This window comes from Myodes glareolus, chromosome 23, assembly GCF_982192425.1.
Source record: "Myodes glareolus chromosome 23, mMyoGla1.1, whole genome shotgun sequence".
In the NCBI taxonomy this organism is placed as follows: Eukaryota; Metazoa; Chordata; class Mammalia; order Rodentia; family Cricetidae; genus Myodes; species Myodes glareolus.
In genome coordinates, this window is record NC_142048.1 from 28,049,624 (window position 1) to 28,068,995 (window position 19,372).

Below are 19,372 nucleotides of genomic sequence, written 5' to 3' on the forward strand. Positions count from 1 at the left end.
TGAAAATCTCGGACATACAGTCTGCTTGGTAGAGCAGCACCAGGGAGACATGCGTGGAAGGAATCAGGCTTGAGACTAGTGGGGGTGAGGGAGGGGGGCCAAATGGGAGCACCAGGGAGATACTTCAGGTATCTTGGTAAGTGGGAGGCAAAACTAATTGTTGAAGGTGAGGAAGATGATATTTTGTATAAGGTACTTTTAAAAAGGTTATTTTAAAAAGAAGTGGTAGAAGATTTGGAAGTGGGTGAAATAACAGCAAAAGCATTTATTGAGTGCTTCCTGTCTACTAAGCATTATGCGAAAACATTTATTGAGTGCTTCCTGTCTACTAAGCATTATACGAAATACTCACCTACTCCTCTCAGGTATGAGACTTTTGCTATTATTCCGTTTGATGAATCAGAAAGCAGGTTTAAATGGGCTAATGCCTTCCCAACCACGACCAAGTTGATGAATGGTGGGTGGCTCTAAGCTTTTCATGGTGTGACAGACTAGACAAGGATATTTGATAGTTGCTTAGATATCATCTCAGCCAAAAGAGGTGCTAAGAGCAGGAAGAATCCAGAGAACTCTAGAGAAAATCAGTAGGACTGTGGCTGTCCCCTGTCATCAGAGCCTTCCGAGTGGCAGTGGGAGGGGGACTGAGTGCAGGGGGCCTGACACGAGAATTGTTGTGTTGAGGTTGAGGGGTGACAACGCCGGTCAAAGAATCCCAGGCTAACTCTAAAATATTTCAACTATATTTTCTTTATTATGAGGGGCAAACTCACGAAACAGGAACGAGAAGCCCAACCTTAGCTGTGTAGTGTGGGAACCAGAGAGAGTGAGTCCTGGGCCGGCCAGCGGTTTTCTTTGGGTACCCAAAAGGTTACACCCTAACCTGGTTTAACCTCTTAAAGATCACTGGCTGACAGAGGTTCCCCATCACCATTGGAATAGAGAAGGTCAGGACACTGTGAGGTGTGATCTGGCCCAGTGTTCATATGGTTCATCTTATTTCTCTTGTGATTGAATGGATTGCTTCTCAAAATTCTCTGGTAAAATGTCAGGAAGGTGGCGGAGGAGATGGTGTGGTGAGTAAGGTGCTGGCCATCAAGCCTGGGGACATGAGTTTGATCCTAAGGACCCAGATGGTAGACAAAGAGAACAAACTCTTGCAAATGGTCCTCTGACCGCCACACACACACACAAAATGAATAAATGTGGAAAAAATAAGTGTTGTCAGGGAAGATTGCATTGCATAGTGTGAGATCTAGGGAATGAGAGGTTCAAGTTGGTCTAGGGAGGTTGCTAACTACTTCACCTTAAGCCATCTCTGGCTATACCCTGGCCCTTCAGGGAATTTGCTTATAGTCTGGAACAATTTCCATGGTAAGGTGCAATCAAAGGTAGGCGGAGGGAGTTATTTTCCTGCTTCACAGAAGTATAATTCTATAATTATGAAAACATTTGAATTCTACAAATTGGTGACTTCACCGACTTTCCTTATGTATCAATATCATACTTTGGTCTGTTACTCTCCCTTCCTTCCTCTCCAGCTTCTTCTTTTCTCTATTCCCTCTTCAACTTTAAGGTCATTAAAACAAAATCTTCCTAATTTCCACATGTGAGGAAAATCATATAATACTTTTTATGTCTGGCTAATTTAACATAATCTCCAGTTCTGTCTATTTTCCTGAAAATGATATGATTTTATTCCATTATGTGTGTATCACATTTTCCTTATTCATTGTCTGCTGACAAATACCTAGGCTGGAGCTATTGTGAATACAGTAAACACGGTGTGCAATCTCCACTTTGTATGCTGATCTCATTGCTCTCGGATAAACACCGAGGAGTGCTATAGTAGGTCTTTTTGGTGTTTGAGGAATTTCCATACTGATTTCTTATAAGCAGGGTTTTCTTTCTTGCCAGCCTACTCCCAAATAATCATACAGAAACTTATTATTAATTATAAGTGCTCAGCTGATGTGGGATACCCCTCTGTATGCTATGACTATGTTTTATTACCATTGGTTAACAAAGAAACTGCTTTGGCCTATAACATAGCCAGGCTGGAGGAGGTATAGATAGATAGATAGATGGATGGATGGATTGATGGATGGATGGATGGATGGATGGATAGATGGATGGACGGACAGATAGATAAATAGATAGACAGACAGACAGATAGATGATAGATAGATAGATAGATAGATAGAGACACACACACACACACAGAGAGAGAGTAGGCGAAGTCAAAGAGAAGCCATGTAGCTGCAGAAGGAGAAAGATGCCAGACCCTTACCAGTAAGCCAAAGCCTTGTGCCAATACACAGATTAATATAAATGGGTTGATTTAAGATTTAAGAGTTAGTTGATAAGAAGCCTGAGCTAATAGGCTAAACAGTGTTGTAATTAATAATAGTTTCTGTGTGATTATTCAGGCTGGGTGGTCAGGAAACGAACAAGCTATTTACACTCAGCTCATAGCTTAGGCTTGTTACTAACTAGCCCTTTCAACTTACATTAACCCACATTTCTTATCTACGCTCTACAGGTGGTGGTGCTTTTTTTCCAGTACCGTGACTCCTCCCTCCTTCCTAGCATTCTCTCAGACTCTGGTTCTCCCGCCTAACCTCTTTCTGCCTAGCTATTGGCCAGTTGGCTCTTTATTAAACCAATGAGAGTAAAATATCTTCACAGCGTATAAAAGGATTATTCTACAGAAATTTCTGAAGTGATTGGGCTGAGTATATGTTTTGTTTGTGTATACACTTAGGGGTCTTAATTGTGGGGTCTGTTTTAGCCATGTTAAAGGTTCAGGAATGATTGATTCAGCTTCCCTACGTGGTGTGAAATGTTATAGACGTTTGATGTAGGCACTGTATTCATTCAAAACTAACTCATTCATTGAGCTGGTATCTCTTGCCTTTTTTTTTCAAGACAAATTTTCTCCGTGTAGCTCCCACAGTCCTGAAACTCCATAAAGCAGACTGACCTTGAACTCTGAGATCCTCCAGCCTCCTAGAGTGCTGGAATTAAGGTGTGGGTAATCGCTGTCTGGTTTACCTGATGACATTCTTAGCCTTTGGATTGGTGGCCTCCAGTATTCTCCTGAGTCAATAGATTGTGAAAGGCTTGTTTATCTATCCTCACAAGACGTTAGTTCCAGTACAGAGGTGGGCAAGGAGTGGCTATTTCAGAGGGCCAGAACTAACCCAGGATAGGGGAATTAGCCTCTGGGCCTGCAGTGTCCCAACCTCTCCACAGTACCGCAGTTCTAGTCAGTCTCTGCCAGTCAGACAGGTTCAGTTTCCTTCACAACCAGCCGCAGCTTCTCTTCTGGAGTTCTTGGAAGCTTTTGCCCAACTGAGCGGCATCTCAGTCCCACAGGTGAATTGTTCTGGGAGTCATTTCTCTGTTTGTATGGAATCCTTGTTTCACAGTAAAATAAATTTCAGATTCTTTTCTGGACTATTTAACAGTGTTTCTCAAAGTGGGATCCAGGGATCTCAGAAATTATTGAGAAATTATTGTTAAAAATACTATTCCAGCCAGATAGTGATGACACATGTCTTTAATCCCAGCACTCAGGAGGCAGAGGCAGAGAGGCAAACTCTGTGAGTTTGAGTTCTAGCCTTGTCTACAGAGTGAGTTCCAGGACAGCCAAAGCAACACAAAAAAATATCTGTTTCAAAAAATCAAGCAAAAAAAAAAAAAAAAAGAAACTTAGAGTTAGTTGTGGTAGTTCATGTCAGTAATCTGATTGCGTGGGAGGTTCAATGTTTCAATATCAGCCTGAGCTATGGTGAGTTCTAGGCTAGCAAATATACAGAAGGGTCTATAAAATTGTCTTCAAAGAACTTTCCCAAATGTATTTGGAAAATTAAATTTTTTTTAAGTTGTAGAGAGGGGCTTCCAGATGTCACTGTGGATGAAGGAAAAGGAATGTCACAGTCACCTTTGTGTGGGTGCCTGCAGGTGTCTCTCTCTCTCTCTCTCTCTCTCTCTCTCTCTCTCTCTCTCTCTTTCTTTTTTTGAAATAGGGTTTCTTTGTGTAACAGCTCTGGCTGTCCTGGAACCTGCTTTGTAGACCAGGCTGGCCTCAAACTCACAGAGATCCACCTGCCTCTGCCTCCCGAGTGCTGGGATTAACGACATGTGCCACCACAACTGGCTCAGTGCAGGTTTCTTAGCCCTCTGTCTGGTCAGAGGCAGAGCTGCTCCTGCAGAAAGGCCCATCTAAGGGGAATATTTGGTCATTAAATTCCAGCACATTGATTTTAGATAGAAAGGGCAGAAGCGGTGTTATGGTTAGCTTTAGGCTGCCTTTAAGAAGGACTTAACATGCTCTGTGAGTAGATTCAGTTGGATTGTGCTTTCGGTTTTACCCTTAGTATTCTATACACGTGTGTTATCAGGACTGCTGTATGCAGAGCTCAGTTTATGTTTCAGAGGAGCTGTGAAATAACAGGTTTCACTGAATCAAATAACCAATGTAATTTTTCTAACCTGTTTTTATTTAAAATCTAGCCAGCCAATTAATAAAATAGTATTATGCTCTTTTATGAAAAAAAATGAGTATTAAATCTTGGAAAACAAGCAGTTCTGTGTGATTCATCTAGTTGTTGGATTATATACAAGCTCTGAAGCAGGGGTGACTAGGTTGGTTATCATTTAAGTTCAGTGTTGGTTCTTAGGAAATGAAATTACGTATGAATCTCAAATTCTTATGGAACGCTCTTAGAGACTCATTACAGGTTTGAGTGGTTTCCTTCCATGACTGAAGGGAGGGACGGAGAGTGGAGTGGATGGAGGCTTCTAGAATAGGAGGAACAGTGGAATTCTTGAGCACACTCCTGTAGTACATGGCTTATTAGCTACTTGGTTCTTAGTGTCCATCAAGAATAGGTTAAGTCCCACGAGCACAGAAGACGCAATTTGTTTACTGTTGTCTGTCCAGTGTCCAACCAAGTGCCAAGCAGAGAGAGTGAGTCCTCAGTGATCCTTAGATGATGGGCAAACTGATGGGAATGTGATTCACATTGTGGAAACTCGAGTTCGGCTGGATTAGCTCCAATGACGTGAATGTCATATGACAGGACTAAGTAACAAACTCGCACAGAATTTTTATCACGTAAATCTTTTCAGGAATGCAAAGTGCTCATGTCAGAGATCTTAGCTACGTTTTCCGGAGTTAGTTTACTTTTTGATGCCTTTCTCCAGCTCCACCTTCGCTCCATATCCTTCCATTTCTATCCATTTTATACTACAATTGGTCTATGTGTTTTCAAGTGCATGTTGTAATTTTTGTTTGCAAACAGTGAACTTGAATTTGTCTCCGTCAAGTGTAGTGTGTGTGTGTGTGTGTGTGTGTGTGTGTGTGTGTGTGTGTATGTGTGTGTGTGTGTGTGTGTGTGTGTGTGTTAAAGCCCTTCAGATTGGTGTGTAAGAAATAAAACATTACCACCACGGGAGTCTGATGTTTTTCAAATACATTGGAAAATATTCAACTGGGCAATGGTGGCACATGCTTTTAATCCCAGCATTTTGGAGGCAGAGGCAGGAGGATCTCTGAGTTTGAGGCTAACCTGATCTATAGAACAAGTAAGTTCCTGGACCCTTAGGATTACACAGAGAAACTCTGTTTTGAAAAACCAAAAAAAAAAAAAAAATCCTAAGTTTTATTAGCTTCCTTTAAAAATCTATCAGTATTGAGTAATGTAAAGAAATTTTGCATTTGTGGTAATATTTATTATTTTCTTAGATTAGGCAAGCTCCAGGTTCAGTGGGAGACCTTGCCCGCCATAATCAAGTAGGAGCAATTGAAGAAGACTTGTGATGCTGGCCTCTACCTCCATGCTGTCGTATAGTATGTGCATAGAAAGAGGACCAGTGCTGGTTTATAACTCACGTGCCTTTTAGTTGCTGTTGTACTTCATGTGCGTTCTTTCTGTTGATGCTCATTTTAACCCTTAGTCAGATACTGTTGTTAGGTTTTACAAATAAGGAAGCTGAGGTACAGAGAAGTAACTTGCCCATAATTACAGTCTCGAAATGTTGGGCACACTGACTACAAAGAAATAGACCCAAACACCTCTGGATGATGGAATTATGGCTCAGTTCACTTCTTTACATCTATAATATGTTGAAGGATGTGTCTCTACAACTTACGTAGCTGAAGATAACATTTGAAAAAGTTATAGCCTGCTTAAAATCTAGAAAAGTGTCAATATAAGAGATTCATAGGTTTCATTTCAAAGATGAATTCTTGCAATTAAGGTAGAAACCAAGCTTGTTTAGGAGGGAGAATGTGGTGTGCTGTTATTGTGCCGTAGTCCAGTGACTGTGCACAGGACACATTACCAGAAGAAAGATTTTCCCTTCCCCTTTAGGTGGGTGTGTGTTGCATAGACTGGCCTCATATTCTAGTCTCCAACAAGCAAGTAGCCAGGACTACAAGATTGCAGTACTTTACCCAGTTTAGAAAACAAGATTTTTCATACCATTTATTTTTTATTTTTGAGTGTGTATGTGTGTATGTGCATGTACACGCAGGTATTGGAGAAGGCTTCAGATTCTCTGGAGCTAGTGTTAGACTTAGTTTTATGCCACCTGTCATGAATACTGGGTATTAAACTGCGGGCCTCTGCGAAAGCAGCAAGTCCTCTCAACCCCTGAGCCACCTCTCTAGCCCCCCACCCCCACCCCAAATGGAGTTTTCAGAGATTGTTACCTGGACAAGGGGGACACATCTGTAACCCCAGCACCTGGAAGACTGAGGAGGAAAGTCTTGAGTTCCATCCCCACCTAGGCTGTAGAGCAAGACTCTTACACAAGGTTCTTCATAGTGACTTAAGTTGTGAGAGGGCTGGCGTGATGAGAGATCGTGCAGTGTATGTGCCCGTGTGGAAATAGCACACAGTACCCCTAATATATACAGCTCTTATGTTCATATGTTACCAGTTAAAAAATAAATTTAGCGGCAGGTAGATCGCGAGTTAAAGGCCAGCTAGGGCTAGGCAGTGAGACCCTCTATCAAATAAACAAACAATAAAGTTTAAAACTCAATAAAAGGGGAGGAGATTTACCAAATACCACCACTTTCTTTTTTGTTGTTGTTGTTGTTTTGTTTTTGTTTTTTTGAGACAGGGTTTCTCTGTAGCTTTGAAGCCTGTCCTGGAACTTGCTGTTGTAGACCTGGCTGGCCTCGAACTCACAGAAATCCGCCTGCCTCTGTCTCCGGAGTGCTGGGATTAAAGGCGTGTGCCACCACTGCCTGGCACATACCACCACTTTCTATCAATACAAAATTACCAAAAGAGATAATCACTTAACTTATGCTTTGACAGTTTTCTTTGATACTAAGAAAAGCAAGCTCACAATGACATATAGCAAAGCAAGGACCAGCTTAGCCAAACTGGCCTTTATAACAGCAGATGTGGCCTGCAGGCTTCAGACATAGAAGTGTAAAGAAACAGAAGCAGTAGACTGGCTTCAGGAAGCAGTACTTTCCTCTCTGTAAAGGATAGCCAGACAAAAGGACAGAAATGGCACAAGCGGTGTGTCCTCTGCCGCATTCTGGTCACCCAGCCCTCTGCTCCTTTTTGTTGCTCTCTTTCCCATCATCTGTGGTCCTTTTGAATCTGTCTGCTAGCAAGCCATGCAACCCAGTCAGGTTTCTTTCTTCTCCCTCTCTGGCCAGCCTTGAACTCATTGTGAAGATCAGGCTGACCTTGAACTCGGAGATTCAACTGTCTCTGCCTCCAGAATTCTGTGATTAAAGGTATATGCCACCCTGCCTGGATCCAACCTGTTTTCTTGGAAGTTGGTAACATTCATGTTGTATTAGTGCTCAGCTGAACTGTGCAGTTGCATGTGAGGCATTCTGCCAGGAACTTTGTGTGGCGACAGTAATGGGCATGACGTCCATGGGTCGAATCTGGTTCACAGTTTGGTGCGGTGTAAGTCAACAGTGTTTGGAGTAACAGTGAATTAGATGGAGATACCTAAAAATTATTGATTTCCGTTTATTGTTGAGACCAAACAAAGCAAAACAAAAAACAATACCTCTAGCACAATGACAAGCATAACCCCTTTCGCTGTTTATAGTAATTTCTTGGCCAATGCTGTGTTTTTCTGTTTTTGGAACCCCAGTACCAATTATATTTAAAACGAAGGAACAATAAGACCCTTAAAAAGAGCCGAACAGAGGAAGTGTCTGGGTCCAGTCAGTGGCATTAGTGAGTGACAGCAGAGCCAGACCTAGCTGTGGAGCCGTGTCCCCTGCCCTGCTGTGGAGCACCAGCTCTGACATGGCTGCCCAGCGTGTACAGTGGGAACCGTTCCTATCTCTGCCAGTCTTCAGCTAATGCCCTGGCCTTTCAAGTTCCTTTCCAGGGAAGATACTCATGGTTTCTTAATTTCTTTGGTTTTGAATAAATTACTTTTTGAGGCCAAGACAGAATATGATTGTTTTGAAAGAGAAAGAGTTTTGAGAATAACATAGTTTAAACATGAGAAAGTTATGGGGTCCCGGATGATTACCAGATGCTCAGGGCCTGTGGAAAGACAATCCGTGACACTGTGTGGGTAATGATGATGGCTGCCAGGCTGTATTTGTTTGTTTAAGGTATATTACCATTTCTGGAACTTCACAGAAAATTATACCCATAGCCCCGGAAATCTGTATAACCTTTTCTTCCTTTCTCTCCCTCTGCTCCCTTCTTTTTCCTTCCCCTCTGTTTGTGTGGGGCTTAATGTAGCTCAAGCTGACTTCAGACTAGGGATGTAGCCAAGGATGACCATTAAATTACATACCAGGGTTATAGTCATGCGCCTCCATGTCCTGTTGTTTTCCTTTTAACATAAACTGTAATACATTGGCAAGCACTTGTGTGAGACGTTTGTTTACTAGAACAGTACCTGTGATGGGCAAGAGGCGAATTAAGTCATGATTGGCTGGGAGTCCACCCAGAGAGCATTGCCACCTTACCAGTTTGTGTAGGCTGGATTTCAGACAGCTCCTGGCTGTCTGGTGACTAATGATGTCAGAGTGCCCAAGTTTCCCTGCGAGGTTTCTCTGGGAGTTTTATCTTAAGAGGGCATCTCTGGCTTTGCCCACAGACAGTTTGAGTACACCATGACTGTGGCCTGAGAAGCTATTCTGTACTCAGGGAAGCGTTAATGCTGTGCTGTTTGTTCTTGATCTGCAGATCTGCTAACACATCCCAGAGAAAAGCTTTTAGGATTTGGCCTGACTTTGGCAAACATTTTTTTCCAAATATGTAACTATATACCGAGATCTCTAATTTTTTCCTTCTAGAGAACTGTGTAATTAAAAATGACCTTGGTTAGTTTGATGTAGTTTTAAGTCTTTTTTTGTTTGTTTTAAATGTTAATATGGAGATAGGTTTCATTTATTTTCATTAAATAAATGTATTTTTTAGTAATAGTGGTCTGGCTCACCAGAAGCTCTTATGAATGAATATTGTGATATATGTAGTAAAACAGTAAAGCAGAAGCAGAGTGATCACACTCCAGAGGGAGGGCCATGTCCAGACTGGATGCTAGAGTTTGTACCAGTGTCCTTTGTGATCGCAGGTGTGCGTGTCTTTCTTTTATCTCTTCCCAAACCAGCATTCTAGGAAAGTGACTGTGAAGAAAGGTGTGTTGTCTGAGAAACAAGTGCGTGCCCACAGAACAGACATTAGCATTTGTCTTCAAGAGCAGGTCTTTGGTAGGCCAGCCTGTGGAGTTCCTGCTTTTCAAATCTATAAAGAAAGAAAGAAAGAGGGAAGCAAGGGGATTGAGGCTAGCCTGGGCTACACAGTGAGACCCTGTGTCATAGCAAACCACCTCTCCCCAAGTGTATTCTCAGGAGCCCAAACCAAAACAACAGAACCCCAAATATATACTTAATAATCAAAACCAAAAACAAGAGAACCCTAAACGTATTCTCGGCAACCAAACCAAGACTAAAGCAGCAGAACCCAAGCCTATCCTGATAACCAAACCAAAATCAACAACAGAACTTCAAACACATGCTCAATAACCAAAACCAAAACCCAAACAATAGAACCCCAAACATACTATAAATAACCAAAACCAAAAACAACAGAACCCCAAAACTATTCTCAGTAACCAAGAACAGATCAGAACCCCATATATTCAATAACAAAAACATATATTCAATAAAACATATATTCAATAACCAAAATCAAAACAAGATAGCAGATCCACAGTGAGGGAGATACTCACCTAACCTCCTTCCACTTGGTTCTTTTATTTTCCTACCTGCTGCAGGTTTCACTGCCTGCCCATAGTGCAATGCACAAGTTTGGAACAACGTGGTATCTCAGCCCAGGTCCCCCCCACCCCCTTCCTTAAACATGGTTTCCCAATTACAGGTTCAGAACTTTTGGTGAGCAGCTGCGGTCAGATGAAGAAAACCAAAGGCATGCATTTAGTTGAGATTTTCCTGAACTTGGTTCCCAGAATGGAAACAGTTAAGGACCGGAGAGAGAAACAGTGGGGCTATCAGAGGGGAGGACTGTGTGAGCTGTGTCAGGGTTTTCACTGAAGTGCTTGGCTTTTCTCTTTTAATTTTAACTACTTTAAATTTTTTATTATTTTATTTTGTATATGTGAGTGTTTTGCTTGCATGTATGGTTATATACCACGTGCATGCCTGGGGCCCACTGAGGACGGCAGAGGGTGTTGAACTCCTGACACTGGAGTTACAGATAGTGATGAGCTGCCATGTGGCGCTGGAATCCAACCTGGGTCCTCTATAAGAGCAGCCAGTGCTCTTGAGCCCTGAGACATCTCTCCAGTCCTTGGTTTTCGTTCTACCATCTGACCGCTGGTGGCCACTGAAAGTTTTGAGAAATTATAAAATTTTGAAAATTAGAATGACTCTTAACCTTACAACGTGACATAGTTACTAAAGACTAGGAACGTTTGAAATGGTTGGAAGTGCATTTTATCTTTCTCATATCAAACTCATATCAAATGTTTGTCTCTATAGGAGCATAATTAATTTTTTTAATGCCTTTGGGAATCTGCTAAATGCTGTGTGTTGAGTTTGTAGCATCAAGTCCTTTCATAGTACAACACACACATGTATTTATTATTATTATTATATTACTTTCAAATATATGTATTAGAAAGTAAGAAATCTTAAGGCTGTGGATTTTAGCTCTCCTTAGGGATGAAGAGGATGGTGACCTTTGGCTCCCCTCCCAAAGACAGCAGGAGACCTAGTCCAGCGTAGGCATCCTGTACTCCTGGGTGACGCTATAGTTCTCTGCGGCTGTGTTTGTTGGATGACGGCGATGATCATGTCAGCGGTTAGACCTCCTTATGAGCAGAGTTGCTGGATTCAGAGACTATCCATTTAAAATTTTAATGTTGCTAATACAGTTTTCTTTTTCAAAGCATGGAGAAATAGGTGCCCTCCCAACAATGTATGAAAACAAACATTTTATCATAGATTAGCCAAAAGGGGTATCCTGAACTTTGCAGTCTGAGGTATATGATTGCTTCATTGTGTATTTTCCTGATGAAAGGATCATATAGTATGTGTGTTTGGGGGAATAGGGGTGTAGATATATGTATATAAATTGATAGTCCTTTGTTACATATGTTTAGATATTCTAGACCAGTGGTTCTCAACCTATGGGCAGCATATCAGATATCCTGCATATCAGTTATTTACATTATGATTCATAACAGTAAAATTACAGTTTTGAAGTATTGACGAAATAATTTTATGGTTGGAGTTTCCCACAACACAAGGAACTGTACCAAGGGTCGCAGTGTTGGGAAGGTTGTGAACACTGTTTTAGAACATTACCTATGTTTTGTTTATACTGTCTTTTGTTAAACAGTAGTATTCTATTTTAAATTCATGCTTTGTTTTCTTTTTGTCTTCCTGTATAACTTTTGGGTTTTGTGTCTTATTGTAGAGGCCTTTTCTATCTCGTGATTATAAACATCTGATTCCAAATTTTCTAATTAGTTTTTTAGTTTAAGGAAACACTTAGCTCCTCAGTCAGTTTGCAGTTATAAATGAAGTATGACTATCAGCTCCCTACCTATGAATACAAAACTATCCCAGTATCTTTTATCGAATCATGTTCTGGCTAGTTTTTATATCAGCGGACACAGGCTAGTGTCATCTGGGAAAAGGGAACCTTTACTGAGAAAATGCCTCCATCAGATTGTCTGTAAGCAAGTCTGTAGGAAATTTTCTTGACTAATGATTGATTTGGGAGGGTCCAGCCCACTGTGGGCGGTGCCACCCCCAGCGTGTGGTCCTGGGTTGTATAAGAAAGCAGGGTGAAGAGCAAGCCAGTTAGCAGTGCTCCATGGCCTGTGCAATCAGTTTCTGTCTCCAGTTCCTGCCTTGAGCTCCTCCTCACTTCCTCAGTGATAGAGAATGACCTGAGAGTTGCCAGAGGAAATAACCCTTTCCTCCCCAAGCTGATTGTGGTCCTGGTGTTTATCACAGCAATGGAAACCCTGAGGGGACAAATGGTGTTATCTTTTCCCTCACTGACTTAAAAATCTTTGTTATGTTTTTAATTTTCATAAATTATCTGGTTTTGTATTTTCCTTTTATTTCCAGTATTATGATATTTAATTCTCCTTTTTTAAAACATTTTTAAATTAACATTGAACATTTGTTTCCTTTTCTAGAGTTAGACCATGATCTCCAAATCTTCATCTTGGTTTTATCTTTATATGTAGTTTGAAGGACCCCAACTTCATTGGGGTCACAGTTAAAACTATGGTTTTAACTTTAACCACAGTTATAACGCTCTGCAAAGGTTTTCAGATAGCAAGCTCCATTAAGGCCTCCGGAGTCAGGACCTCCAGAGTGCTGAACAAATAACAGGCTTAATTCAAGACCTCCAGAATGCTAAAGCAAAGACACCTGAGATTAGAACGAGGACAGCCTTATCTGGCAGCAGGACAGGAGATTTATAAACTGACATGAGTAGGAACAAAGACTTCAAGGGAGGAAGAGAGGATTGCGAGGCCTGAGTCACGTACAGAGCAAGGCTCGTCACAAGCTAGGGGCTGTGCAAATCAGACATCGAGTCGCCAGCCAAGCTAGGAAGGCAGGAAGAGATAAGAAAAACAGGTAGCACAACCCCCTCCTTGGTATCCAGGTGGGTCTGGACAACCCCCTCCTTGGTATTTAGGTAAAAGGTCAAGAATGTGCCACTCAGCTTAGCCTTATTTGAACTGACCAATGAAATGAAAGCTTTTCTGCTTCTGTACCCGCGCTTTTGCTCCCCTATAAAAACCCCTCATCCCCAACCTGCAGGCGCGCAAGCCCTCCGAGAGACTTGTCGCCCGCAGGCACCTGTGTATCTCCAATAAACCTCTTGCAGTTTGCATCCGGCTGCGTGTTTTCGACTGATCTTTGGGGCGCAGGGGCCTCTCCCGAGGGAAGACGCCCCAGGGGAGTCTTTCATTTGGTGCGTTGGCCGGGAATTGAGGCCCCTATCCCAGAGACCGCCGAATCACTGCTGGGAGGTGAGGTGAGCTGGCCAGCATTTCTATGTTCTATGTTTTATGTACTTGTCTTACGTCTTTGGTGTTTGATTGTTGCGCTGCGAATTTGAATTTGTACGATTCAGCTGGGTCGATTTGTATTTTGGCGGGCCTCGGAAGGAGCTGACGGGCTTGGAAACTTCCCCCCCCCCGCACCCCGGAAGACGTTCCGTGGGAATTTGGGAGCCCGATTTTTCGGGCTCATTTGTCTGAGCCCACGACCAGAGTCGGACTTTGTCCGAAGGTACGAGGCTCGTTTGTTTGAACCCATGACCAGTGTAGGACGTTTGTCTGAGGCGTCGGGGTTCGTTTGGGAGGTGGGGATATCTGGAGCCCCATCGTAGTAAGCCTCCGTTTGCGCAGCATGTTTGATTGTCAGTCTGTTTGTCCTATTGTGCATCTTTATGGTTTTGTCTGTTTGTTTACGGAAACACCAGCAGGGGGCAGTCTCTGACTACCCCTTTTAAGCTTACTACAGATCGGTACCTGGGAGAGTTTGGCCTATGATCCACCCCCAGCGCGGCAGCATGCACGGGGGCTAGGGAAGCGGCCCCCCCCCCCCCGGGGCCTGGGTGCCGGCCTTTCGCAGGCCGCTAGTGCCGCTGCCCACCGCGGACCCGGCTCCCGGGCGCCCAGGGCGCCCAGGCCTGAGCGAGCGGCCGGGAACCACGAGGGCTGGCAGCCTGCCTGGCCTCCCGCTGCGCTCGCCGCGAAAAGCGAGATTTACCAGCGAGCCCAGGGCAAGCAGCAGAGTCCCTGCCCAAGACCGCCCCCCCTCGGCCTGCGAGCCATCGCGGGCGGGACTCCAATGGGGGAGAAGACAATGGCCCCGCCCCGCCCCCGCTGCCCTGGGCCAGGAGAGCTCTGCCGCACGCTAAGCATTGTTTTGCGGGACCGAGGACTCGGGCTACGGTCGCGGTCTGGCACTCCTCTGCGGCCCCGCGCGCTTGCACGCCAGTGTCTTTCCCTCCCGCGCGGCCCTGAAGGCATGCGCGCTCCCCTCCCCCTCTCGCTGTCTGCGGGGCCGCTGAGGCGCGCCCCGCCTTTCAGCCGCCCTCACGAGCCGCGGGGGCAGCGCCCAAGGTGCGGCCCGGCCGGCTCCCCCGCCGGCGGCTCCGCCCACAACCTGGGCCCTGATGAGTAACTCGGGGCTGGTCACAGCCATGAAGCAGCTTGAAGACTGTGGTTTGTTTGATGTCTTTGTCCTGTGTATGTATATGTAAGGCCTTTGACTGACGCTGACTGACTTAATGACTTCTTGACTTTGATATTGTGATCACTTACAAGACTTTAGAGATATGGCCATAAACATAAGGGTATATTAAGAAAAAAAAAAGAAAAAAGAGAGTCAGCCTCAGCCCCAAGCACGTGGATGGCTGGGCTGGATAATTGCTATGACCTAAAGATGTTAACAATCTTTTTTCCTCAGTGAGCTGGGAGCTGTGCGCCTCAAACCTCTGGTCAAAGCTGGCCAAGGCTTAACTCCAACTGTGATGAACTCTTTCAGATCCTATGGGTTATAAATGTTATAAATATCTGTCATCATTTATAGAGGCTGGTTACAAATTATTGTTGGTTAATGTTAAAAAAAAAATTGCTGGTCTCAAATGTTTCGTACTGGTACAGGATTTTATGTTCTGTTGATTATATCCTTTGCTATGCAGAAAGCTTCTCAATTCTGGAGATCTCATTTATTGATTGTTTCTCTCAATGTCTATGCCACTGAGGCTATGTTTAAAAATGTATTTAAAACCCTTTTTCTTCTATGCGGTTCAATATTGTTGGTTTTATGTTAAGCTCTTTGATTTGTTTGGATTTTAGTTTTATGCATAGAGAAATACGGATTCACTTTCATTCTTCTACATGATGATGTCCAATTAATTCTTAAAGGGAGAAACTGACAGTCAGAATGTTGGGCTCATGGCAATTCTCAGGGGGGCTACAAGGCACCCCACTAATTCGGCCAAGAAAAGAGAGGTTCTCCAGGGGCCAGTTAGAATCTATGTTCCTTAAATGTTTAATGAAGATTTACAGGCATCTTACCCAACCTCTAAAAGTCAACAGACAGCGATAGCCATGGCCTTCATAGGGCAGTCAACATCAGATATAAGAAAAAAAGTTACAGCAGATAGATAGGTTGCAAGATTATACCTTACAGAATTTGGGGAGACAGAGAAAATGTTAAACGAGAGACAGAGAAAAGAGAAAACCGGAGGGATCATAGACAGGAAATTTGGACTCAGACAGATAGGGAGCCTGGGCAACAGAAGAGGACCAAAGACAAATAAAGATACACATAAATGACTCATTCCTCCCTGGTCATCCCTGAATGTATGACCAAAGGCTTTTGCTGACCAAACGAGGGACTTTTACTTTTCCTGCTGTTTTCAGTTCTGCAGAAGACGCAGGCTGCTTGCCTGCCTCTGCTTTCACCACACCTTCCTCACCAGGATGACCACCTCCCCATGCCATCACCATCGGAGAAATCCTTGCCTCCTAGCAACCGTCCTGGGGCCACACTTGTCTTAAAGCCTGCAGGAGCCCTGGCTGCTCACCTTGCAGTCTGCTCCCCTCACCTGTGTCAGACTGCAATAGAGCACTCACAATGCTACCACAGGTGCCCTCCTGTACCAGGCTGCTGCTCCTATGCCCTGCTCACGTCGATGGACTATGGATCATACCAGCATCTGCAGAAAGGACAGGCGGCTGGCAGAATGGCAGGCTGAGCAGCTCCAGGCAGAGCCGGAAATAATGGCGAAGCTTGCCTGGGGCACAAGGCTGGGAGTCAGAGCCAAGCAGGTATACAAGACTGGAGGTAAGCAAAAGATGGGGGCAGGAATGATGAACAGGAAGCAAATGATTTGGATAAATAGTCTCCCTTCAGGGACATTGGCCCACCCAGAAGGCTGAACTTGTGACATTGACACAAATTCTATGGATGGCAGAGGGAAAAGTCTCAGCATCTACACTGACAACAGGTATGCTTTTGCCACTGCTCATATTCATGGAGCAATATACAGAACATCTGCAGGAAAAGACATATACTTGTCCAAGACACCAAAAAGCTTGAGATGCTATGGCTGAGGAAAATCAGATGGCAGACTCTCTGTCTTGGCAGAAGAAGTAGTCAAAAACTGCAAGAACTGTGCTATGATTAATGCAGGACACTCCATATATGCTCCTGGGAAGAGGCTCAGGGGCGATTGGCCTGGAACCTACTGGAAAGTATATTTTGCAGAAATTAAGCCAGCCAGACATGGCAACAAGTACTTATTAGTTTTTTATAGATACCTTTTCAGGCTGGGTAGAAGCTTTTCCTACCAGGACTGAGACAGCCAATGCGGTGGCTAAGAAGATCAAAGAAGAAATCTTCCCAAGGTTTGGGATACCCAAGGTAATTGGATCTGATAATGGACCTCCATTTGTGGCCCAGATAAGTCAGGGACTGGCCGCCCAATTGGGGATCTATTAAAAATTACATTATGCTTACCAACCCCAAAGCTCAGGTCAGATAGATAGGATATAAACTGACAAAATTGGCCCTAGAGACCAGCAAAATGACTGGCCAGACCTCCCTCTGTCCTGTTCTGGGTTTAAAACGCTACAGCAATCGCTGCCACTAGTTCTGTTACCTGGCTAGTTAACTGCTACTCATGCATCTGCTGACTAAGGCTGACTCTGATGATGGATATCCTGAGCTCAGGGCCTGCACAGGACAGGCACATCTGCTGTAAGATGGGTTTGCATCGCCTTTAAGGCTCTTCTTTCCTGAAGTCAGAAGCCCACAGGACTCTGCTCATTTTTTTAAGAGTTAATGTCTTTTAAACACGGTAACAGATAACAGAAGCGAAGAGTAATTCTGTTCCGTTCCTCCCCTATGTGTCTGGGACCTATTGACAGAAATTATTTTATACGATCTGAGATTTTTCCAGATTAGACCATATTGGCAGAGAAAAGCAAGCACACTTAAATCTTTCTCACCTCTTGACTGGTTTTGCTTTTCTACAGGAAAATTTTGCTTTAGATTATATAATGGCCTAATTTTCAAAAGATAAACAAATATGGTTTTATTTACGATCACCATTCCAGTCCCTCTTAGTGCTAAGGCTGGAGAACCACTGTCTGGGTTCTCAAGATGCTGCTGAGCCTTTTCTTCTATTTCTGTTTTAGTTCTGAACATAAATCCTAATACACCATCTCCCTTTTACACTCCCATGGATTTTATTTCTGAATGTTGTCCCTAGGACCAAGCTGGCCTAATGTGTTAACGACATGTTGAGCTTTTAGGACTTACTGGGTTAATTATATTTATTTTTCTGTACCTCTTACGAACTAAACCTAATTCTTGATTTCTGCTTCCACATTGACTGTCCTCTGGCTTTAGGGCTCATTGTTTGTTTTAAACATTATCATTCTGTATTGCATTTTCTTTCATTGCTTGTTGAAGTTCTCACAATAGGCACAACCCTTGCACATTTGGATGAAGATGAAGCTGATGCTATAGAACATAATGGAAGCCGATGAATGTCATATGGTGCCAGCTGGGCTGAAGCTAACCTCTCAGGCGCATTCTCTGGAATTGAGGATCAACACTCCCAGTGTCTACAGCAAAGGAGATTTGTCTTCATAATACTGAACTTGCCTTTTAAGGGAAACATTGTTTTACAATGATAAGGCATCCATATGTTTCTTAGGACTGAGATAAGCCCTTTGTAGTCAATAGACTATTGCCACAATGATGGGTGCTAATCCCAGGTCTGCAATGGTTCACAATGTCTACCATGTAGTTACTTTCAAGCTTCATTCATCAGATAATTTTGCTAAGAGCTATTCTGAAGTAATGCTAGTTTTCATGTGGTTATTGTCTGAGCAAGCCTTTTGATTTTGTTTTCAATATATAGCTGGGCCCCTACTTATTTTGCTTCTTATCAATACAGTCGGCCCCTGCATTTTAAATCACCTGGTGCAACCTATGAAAGACAGGCTTTTAGTTATCCAGACCCTGGTCCTGACCCTCCAATATCAGCAACTGAGACAATAGGAGACAGAAATACCATGATCAGTTTGAGTTAAAGAATTAACTCCAGTTATAAGAGAAAAATGGGGAAATGAAGGACCCCAACTTCATTGGGGTCACAGTTAAAACTATGGTTTTAACTTTAACCACAGTTATAACGCTCTGCAAAGGTTTTCAGATAGCAAGCTCCATTAAGGCCTCCGGAGTCAGGACCTCCAGAGTGCTGAACAAATAACAGGCTTAATTCAAGACCTCCAGAATGCTAAAGCAAAGACACCTGAGATTAGAACGAGGACAGCCTTATCTGGCAGCAGGACAGGAGATTTATAAACTGACATGAGTAGGAACAAAGACTTCAAGGGAGGAAGAGAGGATTGCGAGGCCTGAGTCACGTACAGAGCAAGGCTCGTCACAAGCTAGGGGCTGTGCAAATCAGACATCGAGTCGCCAGCCAAGCTAGGAAGGCAGGAAGAGATAAGAAAAACAGGTAGCACAACCCCCTCCTTGGTATCCAGGTGGGTCTGGACAACCCCCTCCTTGGTATTTAGGTAAAAGGTCAAGAATGTGCCACTCAGCTTAGCCTTATTTGAACTGACCAATGAAATGAAAGCTTTTCTGCTTCTGTACCCGCGCTTTTGCTCCCCTATAAAAACCCCTCATCCCCAACCTGCAGGCGCGCAAGCCCTCCGAGAGACTTGTCGCCCGCAGGCACCTGTGTATCTCCAATAAACCTCTTGCAGTTTGCATCCGGCTGCGTGTTTTCGACTGATCTTTGGGGCGCAGGGGCCTCTCCCGAGGGAAGACGCC

The 19,372-nt window shown here is 43.6% G+C and overlaps 1 protein-coding gene and 1 long non-coding RNA gene across 2 annotated transcripts in view; both read left to right on the forward strand.

Annotated features, from left to right (window-relative positions):
- Snx25 (sorting nexin 25) overlaps nucleotides 1-19,372 on the forward strand; it is a 116,075-nt gene that overhangs the window by 12,432 nt on the left and 84,271 nt on the right.
- Nucleotides 14,412-19,315, forward strand: LOC148118322 (uncharacterized). The gene is made up of 2 exons (XR_015736214.1): nucleotides 14,412-16,942; nucleotides 17,996-19,315. It is a non-coding gene; the product is annotated as an uncharacterized LOC148118322 (long non-coding RNA).